The sequence below is a fragment of the Lactuca sativa genome, chromosome 7 (assembly GCF_002870075.4).
Source record: "Lactuca sativa cultivar Salinas chromosome 7, Lsat_Salinas_v11, whole genome shotgun sequence".
Lineage (NCBI taxonomy): Eukaryota > Viridiplantae > Streptophyta > Magnoliopsida > Asterales > Asteraceae > Lactuca > Lactuca sativa.
In genome coordinates this window covers 105,622,233-105,638,874 of record NC_056629.2, presented here as the reverse complement: position 1 = coordinate 105,638,874, position 16,642 = coordinate 105,622,233, and positions in this window count along the sequence as shown.

The window sequence follows — 16,642 nt, the reverse complement described above, 5'->3', positions numbered from 1 at the left end:
CTGCTGGAGCATTCGTCAATCCGAAGGGCATTACCACAAATTCGTAGTGACCATAACGTGTTCGGAAAGCCGTTTTGGGGATGTCTCCTTCCAGTACTCGTAGTTGGTGATAACCAGACCTTAGATCGATCTTTGAGAAGTAGCTTGCCCCCTGCAGTTGGTCGAATAGATCGTCTATGCGCGGTAAGGGATATCGGTTCTTGATTGTGAGTTTGTTTAGCTCCCGATAATCGATGCACATGCGAAAGGATCCGTCCTTCTTCTTCACAAATAGGACTGGCGCTCCCCATGGTGAGAAACTTGGTCTGATGAATCCCTTGCTTAGCAGCTCGTTTAATTGACTGGATAGTTCCTGCATCTCGGCTGGAGCTAAACGGTACGGTGACTTTGCTACAGGGGTAGCCCCGGGGATTAAGTCGATTCTGAACTCGACTTGACGTTCCGGTGGGATTCCTGGAAGATCTTCTGGGAAAATATCCGGGAAGTTGCAGACTTCCGGAATATCTTTAATGTTTTTCGATTCTCGTTTCTTGTCTACTACGTGGGCTAGAAAGGCATGATATTCCTTACGAAGATACTTTTGTGCTTTAATACAGGAAATGATTTGTAAACTTGAACTAGGTTTGTCGCCATAAATGACAAGAGTTTCACCGTTTGGCAGATTTAAGCGAACAGCCCTTTCGTGGCAAAGGATATCGGCATGGTGAAGGCTCAACCAGTCCATACCGATGATGACATCGAAACTTCTTATGGAAATGGGCATAAGATCGACTTGAAACAAGTGCTCGTTTAAATTTAGTGTGCACCCTACGTATAAATCGTTTGCGTGTTCTGTTTTACCGTTTGCCATTTCTACAGTGAATATTTTATTGAGTGGTTGGGGTTCTTGATTAAGTAGGTGTTTGAATTTATGACTCACAAAACTTCTCTCCGCACCGCAGTCAAAAAGTATGCATGCATAAGTGTTGTTGAGTAGAAACGTACCCGTAACCACCGTGGGGTCTGCTATTGCTTCTCTCTGTCCTACTGCCAGCACTCTCCCCACACCGCCAATATTCCTTTCCTTGGGACAATCCCTCCTGAAGTGTCCAGTCTCTCCGCACCCATAACATGCCCGGCTTACCCCAGTTCCAGGAACCTGAGTAATTGGTCGTGCCGGTGCTTTACAGAAACGGGCTGTGTGCCCTTTCCTGTCACAGTTCTTGCAGTGCATCTCGCGACAAATACCATGGTGATGGTAGTTGCACTTGCTGCACTTGGGCAGAATCCCTGCATATGGTTTTGTTGGTGCAGAGGTAGCAGGAGTTGTGGTGGGGGTAGTAGCAGCATAAACCGCAACCATTTGTTTCTTTGAAGGTTCTTGTGAAGTTTGCCCCTTCCTTTTGTTCCAAAATTTCTTCTTGTTGTTGTTGTTGGCATTGATTTCATTGTTGCTGTTCCCTTTGGTTGGTTCAGCCATAATCGCCGCGACTCCTTGACAGACACCATGATCAACAAGAGATTGCGCTAGTTCCTTGGCGCTGGCGAAAGTCAAGGGTCTGGAAGCTAGCACACTTCCTCGAAGTTGGGGTGATAGTCCCCAAATGTATCTCTCAACCTTTTGGCTCTCCAGGGTTAACATTCCTGGGCAAAGTGTTATTAAGTCACTGAACCTGTTGGTGTAACCAGCTATGTCCGATCCTACCATCGAGAGGTTCCACAGTTCCTGTTCAAGCTTCTGAATCTCGCCTCTTGGGCAGTATTCTCGAAGGAGCATTCTTTTCAGGTTTTCCCAACCCATGGAGTTTGCCACCACCAGGGTTAGTGTCTGGACGTGGCCGTTCCACCATGTCAGGGCGCGTTCAGAGAAAGTAAAAGCGGCGAACTTTACTTTGCTTTCTTCAGGACATGCACAGATTTCGAATACAGCTTCGGTTTTCTCTATCCATTGAGATAGAGCCAATACTCCCCCAGTCCCGCAAAAGGGAATAGGTTTTCCGTTGGTGAAGTCTTTGTAAGTGCATACCCCTGAACGGCTTTGACCTTGGCCATTTGTAAAACTGTTTGTTCCTCCCCCCGATCCGTTGTTGCTCATTTGAGCCATTGCTGCAGTTACAGCAGCGGTTACAGCAGTCTGGAACATAACGGTGTCCATAATTGGAGGAGGTGGTGGAGGTGGTGTTGAAGTTGAGTTTCTGCGTGTTGATCTACGAGGAGGCATGTTCTGGTAGAGAAAAATAAGAATGAATACTATAAGTTTCTAATGTTTTGACAATCGTGTGTTAGTTGCATCTTGTAATTTGTTTTGACTTTAGTTTATGGTTTCAAGGTAGGCATAGAAATTTAAAACTCGAAATTTCTGAGAGGTCTATAATAAGAATTACTTTATATTTATACATATAGGTCACACCTGAGGTGTGTTACATTGCATATCTTGTTTGGGAAAATTTGATCCTCCTAGGGATCTCCGATTACGGATACAACAGGGAAAATAAAGGGAAAAACTTTTATCCGAAATCCTAATCTATAACAAAATTGTCGGGCATCGAACAAGCTCTACTTGCGGCGTTTGGAGCTAGACTCGGCATCCGACCGTTTGACTCCCATCAGTCGCCTCTCGAGATCTGCTTGTTGTTCCTTCATTCCTCTTATTTCTGCCAGTGCCACTATCATTTGGTTCTGAAGTGTTCCCGTGTAGATTTGGGTATTTTCATGTAGTCCTTCCAAACGGCGGATGTCAGCGGCATTACCTTGGGTAGCAGCATTGATTTCACGAACTCTGGCTGCTTGTTGGTCCGCCTGGTAGTTCTGGTTAGCTATAGCATTCACGACGACAGGAAGTGCTCGATCTGCTGAGCCTCCCCCACTGACGTTGTAAAAATCCCGACACATGCCGAATGGAGGGCGTACACCTTGTTGGCGGCTCCAGTAGTAGAGGTGGCTTCCCTAGATGGGGATGGGTCCCGGTTGATCTGGTCTGATTACGGGAGGATGAGGGATGGGAGGGTCGTACACTTCTGGCTCGGAGTCTGTCCCGCTAGAAATCTCCACGATCTCTTCGTCGACTTCGAATTCCTCTCCGACTTCGACTTCGAATTCTTCCTCGACCTCTTCTTCGATTTCCTCCGGGTCTTCCTCCGGGTCTTCTTCTATCCAACCGCCGTTGCTTGGTTTGGGTAGTAGGGATCTCTTGGTAAATGGAACCCGGCCATTTGTCTGTACTAGGATAGATGTATGAGAACGTTATAGGAAAAGAAAAAGAAATATCTATTTAGCGACTTATTATCTTTAACTATAATTTTTATTGTACAACTATTCTTAATCATACTTCTATATTATTTCAACTTGGCGAAACTAGAACAATTTTGTATTTGGTAAGTTTTCGGCTTGTTGTCCACTACGACCATTCCTCGACGTACGTTGGTCAAATCCAGGATAAATATAGTTGATCAGGCTATATTTATTCTCGACATGATTACATACCCCGAGGCTCAATCGTAGTGTCGTAACTTGTCGTAATACTTTTTAGTAAAACTTGTTATGATACGAGATTTATGCATGCTTGTAAAAATGTATATCTTTAAAAGAAAGTATTTTGTTCATGAAAATGTTTCATCAGAGGGTTTTTGGTCCCCTTTGCATTTATAGTTTGTATATCGTATGTGGTTCGATATACTTAGTTCACTATAAACAATGCTCTGATACCAATCTGTCACACCCCCAAACCAGAATGGCGGAAACATTCGGGGGTGGATGACTTCACGTAGTATCACAACCATTGAATATTGTAAAGAAAGTAACACAACCATCACATATATAATGAAAACGTATGTTGTTGCGTTATACATAATAGCAAAAGAATATTACAATGAGATGATAAATGTTCATTAATAAAACATCTTTAGTGTTTCCTTCTCCAAAAGCTGGTAGTTACCTGTATTACTGATTCCCTGAGAAATACAAGTGGTTTCGAAAAAGTGTCAACAATTAAGTTGGTGAGTTCATAAGTGTTTTGCATTGAAAAGTATGTCCTTTTTGATAGTAAAGCGATGAACGAGGTTTTCAGAAAATCCAATATTTTCTATATATGAAAAAGTTTCCCGTGTTGGAGTGCATTAGTGTTTTCCATGCTTGAATAATAGTGATAACATTTGTATTGACAATAAAATGGAAAACTGAAATGCATGTATGAATCTCGTAAATCTAACTTGTTTTTATACTTTTATGTGAGTTTTATAACCATGCTATTGACAATGATGGCCTGTAACAACGTTCTTCAGGCGTTGGAACTGTTATGACATTTGTCACCCCAGGCCTGCCGGCCTAGCTGTAGCTAACAGCTTAGGTGTGGGATTGTCAATCCCGTATAGATCTATACACAAGTATCACGCTCCCCCTACAAGGGATTATGGTATATAATACAGGACTTAATAATGCATACTCGAACGTACGTGAAGCTGTCTCACATTACTAGGTATAAACAGATTTACGATGATAAAAGACTGTACTTCTTTTGAAAACATTTCATTTGTCGAGATGTATATGTAAAATGTATGAATCACTTGAATACTATGCTCATTATAGTTTGTCAAAAGTATGTTCCCATTTGGTAATAACAACTTGGTGATATAATATCCCTTTAAAACATAAAGTTATTTTTGTATCAACCCTCTATAAGAACGATATTATAAAAATAATACTTTGATTTGTAATGTACTTGTATTCCCCCCCTAAAACATGAAAACAATTGAAAAGTAGGGGTATGAACTCACTCGTTTCGAAGAGAGAGGCTAGGGTTGAGCAGAACTTCGTCCGCGGATGGTTGCGTCGTCGGGCTCTTCGGGGATCTCTGCAGCGTGAATCTTCCGTCGGGGGCTCGAGTGCGGAAACCGAGGTGAGAAAAATGGTCTCTGGAACTTAGTGGTTATGGGAGAATGACTGAGAAGTTGTGAAAGTGTGCAAAAACTCGAAGCTGAACCTTTCTATTTATAGGCTGGAATTGCCTCGTACGCGGGGCGTAATTTTGGAGTACGCGGGGCATACTCACGTACGCAGCGCGTACGTCGTTACGCTGGGCGTAATATGGCGTCATGGCTTACGACTCCTGGCTAGCTAAGTGTAGCTTCGGCGGGCCGATGGGACTCGACTCTGGGTCTAGTACGCGGGGCGTACTCCCAGAGTACGCGGGGCGTAATCCCTGCTTCCGACTTCTAAATTCCGTAACTTTCGCGTACGATCTCCGTTTTTCACGTTCTTTATATCCACGCGTAGGTGAGATTATGCTCTACAACTTTCCTTTAGACTCCGTCGGCTAGTTTTGACTTTATTTTTAATGATATATTTTTAATAGGCCGGGCCTCCGAAAGTTCGTTAAGAATTCATAGGTTCTTTATTCGACGTCGGTTTTCGTCTGTCTTTTTATTGTTTTATTACTACTGAGGAGATCTTCAACTTTCGTTTAGGTTGCGTTAGCTAAATAACACTCGATCTTCAATCCGAGTTTTTAGCCCTCTACTACTGTTACGAAACTTTGAAAATTCGTAACTTCTTCATACGAGGTCCAATTTGGGCGATCTTTTTATGTACGTTCACCTTTCAACGAGATCTACGACTTTTGTTTAGATACTTAAGGCTAAAAAAATGCATTTTATTGAGATTCTACTTTTTACGTCAAATAATGTTTTAACGTCGCGTCATAAATATACGAGTGGTTATAATTTCTTCAATATAACCCGGTTTTGAGCGTTCTTTATGTTTTTGGAAACCTTGGCATGATATCTAATATTCGATGCATCCCAACTTAGATACTTGAACACTTTATTTTCGAGGTTAATTTTGTTGTTTTTAGCTTTCGAGTGTTTACAATGCTTTTTGGGAAAAATAGGGTTGTCACAATGGTACCCCGCAAGAAATGAATTCAGTCTTCAAGCGTTTACCGATGCAGATCATGCTGGATGCAAAGTTGATTGATAAAGTACATCTGGTGGATGTCAATTTTTGGGTTGTAGACTTGTGAGCTGGTCCTCAAGAAAACAAAGTTGTGTTTCACTATCTACCGCAGAAGCAGAATACGTCGCCGCAACCAGCTGCTGTTCCCAAATCCTTTGGATGAAGACACAACTATTAGACCACGGATACAGAATGCTTCGTATACCAATCTATTATGACTCTGAAAGTGCCGTAGCGATTTCTCATAATCCTATTCAGCAATCAAAGACTAAACATATTGAACTACAGTATCACTTCATTAAAGACCACATTCTGAAAGGTAACATCAAACTCATCTTTGTCCTTACTCATGAAGAGATTGCTGATGTCTTTACAAAAGCACTTGACTTTACTAAACTCAATGCATTCTTACAAATGTTAGGGATGATGAATCCGGACCCCCAATTCTTCTTGAATTGATAGGTACCGCAGACCTTCTTGGTCTCCATTTTGGTCCTAGATGAAAGACACTTATAGCAGATGGTTTTGGTACATTCTGTGTACCGCAGTCAATGTACCGCAACCATATATTATATCTATCTTTCATGGGTCTTTCTTTTTTGTTGTTACTAACTTTTGTACAAGTGCTCTTCTAAGTTTCTCCCACTGTAGTCATCCGCAATGCCAAGAAAACCATCCGCAATGATATGTTCGTCCGCAGTCACATTAAGTGTTTTACTGACAGCTCATTTCTTTTTGAAAAAAAAAATAGTGTGCTATTTAATGACTCATCATTAAATAAAAACATTCATTTGAGAAAACTATCACATTCTTTTCTTCCAAAACCTAGTTTCAGACCTATTTTAGGTATGATGACAAAATAAAAGATTTTCCAAATCAAATCCTCTAAAATGTCTTTTCCTATTACCCCAACCATCCCATCCGTTACAACTTCTACTTTATCCGATGGATTTTTCTCAACCCCACCCCTCCACACGTTCTCAAGAAGTGATTTTACCTCTAACATTTCATTAAATGCAGAGTTCTTTTTAGTTAATCCCAATTTCAAATTTTTATCCCTTTTTTTTTATCAATTTTTGGTTAAGATTAAAAGATGCTCATCCAAAGTTAAACCCAAATGTTTTTACCCAATTTCACATAGGTCAAAAACATAAAAGTTTCCGGCTCCAACAAACCACTATAAAACCCTTTTCTTCTTCACAAATAATCTTTTACGCTCTCAAAACCCTTGATCTCTCTCTGCATTCTTCAAGCTCTTATCAACTCAACAATGGTGAAATCCAGTGCTTCCAAGTAACAAACAAAAGCCTTTGGATCGGTAAACCCAACTGGTTTAGACTCTCCCACAATTTCCTCGACTAATTTAAGAGTTGTATTCGATAATCAACCCACATACCATGCACCAACAAAATTGATGATCAAGATCTTGAGGAATCATCCCCAGTCTGGACCTTTTGATGCATTCACAGACATTGTTCCTCTTTCCACTCTCTTCAAGTGTGTCTTTTATGCATATCGCCTACTCGATAACCCTTAAGAAGTCCACCTAAACCTTGTTAATGATTCCTTGGTCATCCTGACCAAAGAAAAGTTCCTTTCAGCCATTAATCTTCTGATTCATTCATCCGTCAAGTTTTTCACACCATCGATGGCGGACATCACCTCTACACTATATCAAATGGGCTATCAGAAGCCGATCAAAGGAATTGGTGTGTTCAAGAAGAACCAATTGCCTGCGGTCTGGCTGTTTGTCTGTCACTTCATTATCCGCAGTCCGTCCGGCAAAACCAGAGGCACGGACAACATGGGATTAAAGCTATTGGAACTGGTCTGGAGCATCTTCACAGGCCGCGATGTTAACTACGGTCAAATTATTTGGGATGATTTTCTCTAATACATTCCCAAGGCGAGCACAAGGCAGAATCCATCCAAGCATACATTTGCACGATTGACATGGGGATGCCAAGATTGACATGGGTGAGGACATCAATTTCTTCGTCACCAAAACTTAAAAAGGCACAACCCTTCCTCTGATCAAACTATTTTTGGTCCCATCCACAGACTCCCTACACACATTCTTTCTTCTCTTGATCTCGAGAGTGCTGATGTCTCAAATCACATAGAGGCTATGGAAGGTATTGACCCATACCTTCCTACCCTGCCTCTCCCATCCGCATCCTTAAAACCTGAAGGTACCACAATCCCTTCCTCTACCACTCTTTCTAACGTCTCTCAGAGACGCAAAAATAAGGTTTCTTCTCTCCATGGTCCCTGCACCTCAAAGAAATCTAGCACTACCAAAAAGGATGCCCCTAAATCATCCAAACCCTCAAAGAAACGAAAACTCCACCGGCAGCCAAAACTGTTGAACCAAGTCACCATGACTCCGGCAGTGACTCTGAAGAGGATAACTAACCCATCTCTATCCTCAAGAAATGAAAAGCTGATCCCACTAGCCAAATGCATGACCGGACCGATACCTTAGTCTCTCAACAGGCTCTCGTAGTCCTTAGGATGCCTGCACATCCATTTAACGACACCATCTTTTTCCTTTTAGACTTAGAAAGTGAGTCTGAATCACAATAAAGAGGAGACTCCCTATCAGTACATTCCCAAAGGGATAATACTGATTCTCGCCCTAAAGTCTCCAGGGCTTCCCGACAACATATTTTTTCATCAGAGTTGTTGAACTCCATTCTGCTGAAAGTCACCCATACACTCCAAACACAGTCCCATCTGCAGGGCACTTCTTCTGCCTTTGTTAGAACTGAGTCGAGGCCAAACTTGACCACGGGTCAAGGAGACCATGGAAGCTCAGGAAATCCTACTCTGCTTACCTTACAATAAGGTCGTTTAGGCACGGTGAGCAAAAATGTGCAAGGATCCATGACCCCAAGGGACACCTTGGTGAGATTTACAGGAATTGACGGAGAAGAATCTAGTGATTCTTGGAGAAGATATCAACCCTCTAACAAGGCTGAAGCCAAGAAATATGCCGCTTTTCGTAGGAACAAGAAATTCAAGTCGTGGCCAAGTATTGGGCACCATAAATAATGCCAATACCGTAGCCACCATCTTGAAGGTTCAAGAATGGATGTCCGTAATGGCAGACAAATTTCAACAAGCTCAACAAATTGTTGCTGATCAGCATGTTTCTCAACCTCCCCCCTCTTCCACTGCTGCAGGTTCAAAAGATGAAGAACCTGAAATCGAAGTGAGCTCTACTCCCATTTTTGGCTTCGATGATGATGAACCACAAGAGGTAAACAAACCATCTCTTTCTGATGACGATCTGATGATGTTTGATGAAGATGAAGAGTCCAGTGGTTCTCATCACTCCACTTCTAAGCCAAAAGAAAAAGAAGAAGAAGAAGAAGCAAGCAGTCACAAGAAAGGAATTTCTTAGTCTTCGGGCTAAGATTGATCAAATCTTAGCCGCGGTCAAGCCAAAGCAACCGCAACCAGAAGACAGCTCGGGACTGCAGCCCTGATGGAAAGAATAGAAAGATCAGAAACCAGAGAGATAATGGCTGCAGTGCGCATCTCTCAGAAAGCTGAAATGGCAATAAGATCACTTGACAACAATCGTCAGGCTGATCACAAGGAGTTTATGGCTGCTGCGAAATGCCTTATCTTTGAGGTTACTGCTATCAAAATTGACCTTCAAGCAGCCATTGCGGATCAGGCTTCACATTCTGAGAAGTTGATTGCTGAAACTCATACTGCCTATGAGTCCGCAATCTCCGTTCTCCAAACAACAATCAACAGAATGTAACGATCACTTTCTACCAACTTCCATGGGCCGGAAATTCTCCAACTCACCAAGGAGATTCATCAACTACTCTTCAATCCCTCCATTCCCAATAATCATCAATTAGCAGAAGACCTCAAAGCGTAATTTCAAATAGTGTTTGGCAAGGTTGAGGGCCTTCGTCAATGGCTTGAGGAGGCTCCGAGTCTGAACTCCTCAAGAGGGGGAAGTGAAGAAGTCCATCATTCCAACCAATCCCCTTCACATCATCAAACTCCCCCAGTCTCTACTAAAAAATTCCCACACCACAACCATCACTGCAACCATCTCATCATACTCCACCTTACAACTCCCCTCCTCAAACTGACATTACTCCTAAAAAACTAGAGACTCCCCCGCACTTCAAGAATCTGGAGGAGTATATGTCTTCTCCCAGCCAAGCATGCTGAAGAAGTATGGTGACTTTGCAGATTTGACACAGTTATGGATGAATCCTTGATAAACTCATGGATCAATCCACACAGAAGACTTCTTGATGATGACTATGTCCCTCATCTTACCTCTGCGGAACCCCCCCTCAGACGGTTACTGGGATGTCTCAATCTCACCGGATGTCGGATACTTCACTGTATTTGAGTAGTTCGACCACAGCCTTCCAGACGACAAAAGACTTCTGATGGAGTTCGAGAGACTTAGCCAACTCTATGCTAAGCATGCCTCTCCAGTTGAACACATATGGTCTAACGATAGACCATCCGCAGTAAAAAAATTACAAGATCTGGAAGTTCCTGAAGGCTGAGTTCATCCAGTACACCCTGACCAGGAGGGAGCACGACTACATCCGCACCCAGGCTGATTTTCCATGTATGAACCCTGAAGAACTGTTTCTCATTGCCAAGGTCTTTCAGCACAAGTTTGAGAAGCATCCGAAGATGAAGATCGCACTAGAAAGGGCCAGTACCTTTCTTAAGGAAACAGTCGGTGACTTCACCAAAATAAAAGCAGACATTCATCCCATCATTTCCAAGCTTGCTGACTTGCCACCACTTGACCCCGCACCCATGCCTACCGAAGGCTATGAGGAAAGATCATTAGGAGGAACCAATTATCCTGAGCTAGGAGTCATTTTCAAGAGGAACACTGAAAACGTCAAATATTTTATTCCTATGACTGCCATGCACCGTCCCACTAGAAAACAGTTTGAGATCTGCCGCAACGCAGTTGAAAAATCCAAGCATACCACCGCAAAGGTCAAGTTTGAAATACTAAGAAGAATCAATTGGTTGGAGGATGTTAGGAAGTTTTGGTGGATCCTGATCAAGTTCCTTAAACTTGATAACTGATCAAAGTTGAAGAGGTCACTTAGGGGGAAACTGTTGAATCAAAAAAGTGACCCTCTTGAACTTTAGCTTCCGCAGTCTTCAAGCCACCGCAGTCAAGCAATCTTATCATTTGGCCATCCGAAGTCTTCAGCACCGCAGTCGTTATCTTTACATAGTTTATTTTGTCTTTTCTGTAAAACACTCTAATATCCAGTATGCCTTGCATGGCTGCTTTAAGAGTTGTAAACGTGTCTCTATAAATAGAGCTCATTCTTATGTAATCTGTACCTGTGTGAATCTCTCATCAAATTCTAATACACATCAGTTCTCATTCTATCTGACGTGTAAAACCTTCTTACTCTCTTAATCAATTACCATCTCTTTTCAAGAGCAAGTCACTTGTGACTTAATCACTAAGCTAGATCTCATTTTCTAACTTGGTTTGAACACATTCCTTGTTATGAATCTGCTTATGTGTATACTTGATGTAACAATTCTTGTCGTTTACATTCCTTTACTTTTCTACATCTAACTCACTAACTTCTAACACTTAATATTATTGTTGAGCTAACATATCCTTCGAGATTAACTATTCCGCTATATACATGTACTAACGATTTGTTCGAGAGATGAGGTTCGCTTCAAGTAACGGAAATTATTTTTCACTACCACCATGTGAGGTTCTCTTGGATTAGCTTGAAACCATGCACAATAACAAGCAGAAAACATAATGTCCGGTCTACTAGCTGTTAGATACATAAGGGACCCTATCATTTGCCGATATATTGTTATGTCAACAACAGATTTTTCCAGAGAAGGTGTTAACTTAATGACAAATGCCATAGGAACCTTCCCTTTCGAATCTCCAGTCATACCAAATTTTGCCAGCAAGTTCTTTGTGTAGGCATCCTGGTTGATGAATATACCTTCTGGTCCCTGTCTAATATTCAACCCAAGGAAAAAATTAATCGGACCCATTGCGCTCATTTCAAATTTACTCTCCATCAACTTCCTGAATTTAGCCGTTAAGCTAGGATTTGTGGAGCCAAAGATGATGTCATCGACATAAATATGAACTATCATCAGATGTTCGCGTTCTTTGTTTCAAAAGAACGTTAGGTCAACCGAACCTTGTTTAAATTTCGACATTTTCAAAAAGCGAGTTAAAGTATCATACCAGGCCCTCGATGCTTGCTTTAAACCATATATAGCTTTATCCAGCACATAGCAATGATCAGGGAATTTCTCGTTCACGAACCCAGGAGGTTGCTCAACATACAATGTTTCTTCTAGTTCTCCATTCAAGAAAGCGAATTTTACATCCATTTGGAAAACTTCAAAGTTTTTATGAGCAGCATATGTCAGAAAGATTCTAACTGATTCCGACATTGCTACTGGAGCGAAGGTTTCTTCATAGTCTATCCCTTCCTCTTGGCAATATCCTTTTACTACCAACCGAGCCTTGTTTCTAATGACGTTCCCCTCTTTGTCCAATTTATTCCTAAAGACCCACTTCAAGACAACCACTGAAGCATCCTTTGGTGTGGGAATCAATCTCCAAACTCAATTGTGTTCGAACTCATGAAGCTCATCTTGCATTGCTTGTACCCAATCGGAATGATCAAGTGCAGCATTAACTGTTTTTGGTTCAACTTTGGAGACAAATGAATTGAACAAACAGAGCTCACCTTTAGAGAATAATGCAGTTTATTTTGCTTGCAATTGAGATCGAGTGAGAACTTTCTCAGATGATGCACCAATGATTTGTGTTTTGGGATGATCCTTGGTCCATTTTACGAAAGGGGGATAATTTGGGTCATAGGCTGGATCCCACTCTACATTTACTTCCTCTTCAAGTTCTGATTGATCATCTTTGTCAATTGTATTTTCTTTCTCCCCCTCGACTGGCAAAGTATAACCTGTGTTAGGATCAGAGTTTTCATCCTCTATGGAAGTTGGATTGTCCCCCTTGATTGGACTATTATTAGTTTGGTTTGGAGCTGTATGCTCCCCCTTGCTTGGACCTTTATGAGTTCGGGATGGTATAGGATTCTCCCCCTCGAAAGGCATTTCAGTTGTCTTTGGTGCTGATGAACTCTCCCCCTTGAATATTGAGCCGCTGTTTGGAGAGTCATTAGAGGGTTGACCGCCTGTCGGTTTAGTAGGTTCACTTTCCATTTCTTTGGCATCTTCATTTATGATCCTATTGAGATTTTCGATTTTGTTGTCTGCTGCTTTAGCTTCTAAGTGTGCTACTTTCTCTGGTTCATCAAATAGCTTAATGTATTCTTCAAACAAATTAGATATTGGAACCGAGACTTGTCCTGATTTAGGAAATATTTCCTCCAAGACACTTTTTCTCCTTTGAATTTTCTTCATGTAATTATCGTAAAAGGTTACATAATATGTTTCTTCAATTCATTTGGAGCGTTTGTTCAAAACTCTGTATGCCTTTGACATGAGCGAATACCCAAGAAAAATTCGCTCATCAGCTTTGATGTCAAACTTATTGCGGTTCTCTTTTGAATTAAAGATGAAACACCTGGAACCGAACACATGGAAAAATTAAACATTGGGCTTTCAATTTGTCAGAATCTCATATGGAGTGATTGAGAATCTTTTGTTGAGAAAGGATCGGTTCTTAGTGTAGCACGTGGTTGCAACTGCATCAGCCCAAAAGTATAATGGAAGAGAAGCGAAGCTTAGCATGGTTCTGGCTGCCTCACATAGGGAACTGTTTTGTCTTTCAACAATCCCATTCTGTTGTGGGGTATAAGAGGCCGAGAAGTTGTGAGATATCCCCTTTTCAGCCAGAAAATCCTCAAACTCTTTATTCTTGAGTTCCAGCCCATTGTTGCTTCTAATGTTTCTCACCGGTTTCCTCAACTGTACTTCCACTTGCTTGATGAATGTCTTTAACTTGGGCGTCACATCTGATTTCTGTTTAAGAAAGAAAACCCAGGTGAAGCGTGAAAAATCATCTACAATGACAAGAATGAACTTACTACCGCCGAAGCTTTCGATAGCCGGAGATCCACACAAGTCAATGTGCAGAAGTTCAAGAGCTTCAACAATCTTTGTGTTGATTTGTGTAGGATGGCTCTTTCTACTTTGTTTGCCCATCTCACACGCTGCATACAGATGTTCCTTGTCGAACTTGAAAAGAGCAAGACCTCGAACATGGTCACCAAGTATCAACTTATTAATGTCTTTGAAGTTCAGGTGTGATAGGCGTCGATGCCACAACCAGCTTTCATCAGTGTTTGCCTTTGATAGCAGGCATAGAGCTAGTTTTCCTCGAATTCGGTTAAGATTCAAAGGATACATCTCTATCTTGCGTTCAAACTTCAACAAAACCTTTTTGGGTTCCTTCTCAATTATTTCAGATCCCTTTTCATCAAATGAAACCTTCAAACCTGTTCCCACAACTAATTGTGACACACGGATGAGGTTATGCTGCAATCCTTCCACATATGCTACTTTTCAAATCGAGAAGTCTCCGTTGGTTATCATACCATATCCTTTGATTGTCCAATATGAGTTATTGCCATACTTCACACATCCAACATCCTTTAGGGACCGAAACTCCCTCAGCTCTTCCTTCCTTCCTGTCATGTGACGTGAGCAACCACTGTCTATGTACCATTCATCATCGAGCTGCTCGTCACTTATCACCTGTATATTCAAGCAGATTTATGAACCCAAAGTCTCTTGGGTCCTTGTGAGTTTTTCACAAAAAATGGAATTGTAGTAGAAATATAAACCAAATAAGTTCCTTTTATTATAGTGGATTAATCTTTTCTTTTGATGGTATACACCTTGATTTTGGTTTTATCTTGTTTAAATTTTAGTGTATTTGATGGCGAGTTGTTAGATTGTAACATTCAAATTTTAAAATAATTTTTCACATTTTAAAAACACACTTTCATTCGAAATTGTTATAAAAATATCATTGTATCACATAATCAGTTCATAACATCACATCCCAAGATCATAAAAGTGTAAAAGCTCCTCATGTGTGTACTGATCAAGTCGGCGCCTTCCCGCGATCCTCATTGGTACCTAAAACACATAACAAAACACTGTAAGCATAAATGCTTAGTGAGTTCCCCAAAATACCACACACAACACATATTAGCCACTCGAGGCTATAACTCTATTTGACCCTCTGGTCAATGTGTCTCAGTGGGACCCTCTAGTCCCATAACTCTGTGGGCCCTCTGGCCATAACTCTGTGGACCTTCCGGTCCTAACTCTGTAAACTTTGTCGCATACATAACATAAATCACATAGAAATCACATCATCCAAAAGCTTACAAAATACTCTGTCACATAACTCTAATTACCACTCTAAGTAAAGTATAGTGAGCAGACTCGCCTCGGGTAACATAGTAATCTCGAACTCTGTAACAATCTGGTCTCGCCTCCGCCTAATCATATGAAATAAAAACTCTAAATCAATGCATCTCTCAAGGCTAGAATTTTCCGTCTCTTAATATTGTCAGAAGGGTAAAAGACCATTTTACCCCTCTCATGGCTCAAAGACCCTAAAGTTGACCAAACCCTAAAAGTCAACAAAAGTCAACTTTTCGGGTTACGCTGCGCGTACCAAGCATGTACGCTGGGCGTACCTGGCATCCTCATAGAAATAGGGTGCGCGACCCCCTTACGCCGCGCGTACTGGGATTACACCCCGCGTAACTCCCAGTTTCAGACTCTAAGCTTTTGAGGTCTTAAACAGTTAAGACCCACGTCTAACTTGTAGATCTAACCATTTCTAAGCCTCTTAATCCATAAACTTGGTGACTTTAAGCCTTTGCATAGCTGGACAAGTCACTAACACCCATAAAATTCCGTTTCCCAACTCTAGAAAGCTCATAACTCAAGCATGACCTCATAACAACGACCAAGATGGAAACCTTATGGATTTATAACACAAATATCACTGAAATGGGAGAGATCTAGGTCCATGGAGTATATTACACTCATAAAGTCTCTAGCTTTGGGAATTTTAACTCTAGAAATGGTCCATGCAACATCAAATCAAATAAAGAGGAATGTTTTGAACTTTATTCCTCTAGATGAAGCTCCTTTCTTTGTAGATCTCAGATCCAAACTTGCACTTCAAGACCTAGCCTACACAAGCTCTTCTCCTTCTTCTTCACTAAGACACTTTTAGCTCCAAAACACACACACACACTCATGCTAAGGACGATGGAAGGCTCTCTCTTAGGGTTTCACTCTCTGATATGGAGGCTGAGAAATGAGCCTTAGCATCCTTTAAATAGGCACAAGCCAATCATTTAGGGTTTGCATATGGACCCGTTACGCACAGCGTAACCCTGGGTACGCCCAGCGTACCCAGGCGAGTCCGCGTCGAAAATAAGCGTATGAGTACGCGCAGCGTACTCCCCAGTATGCCCAGCGTACTCATTTTCTTCAAGAAATCTCTCTCAAGGGACCACTGTTGACAACCTAACATAATAAAAGGGTTTACCTGAATTTCGATATTTTACAATACTCCCCCACTAGAACCAGACTTCGCCCTCGAAGTCTCATGCCGAAAACAATTCTGGATGCTGCTCCCGCATCTCCGACTCCGGCTCCCAAGTCAGCTCGGACCCCTCTGATGCTGCCACTG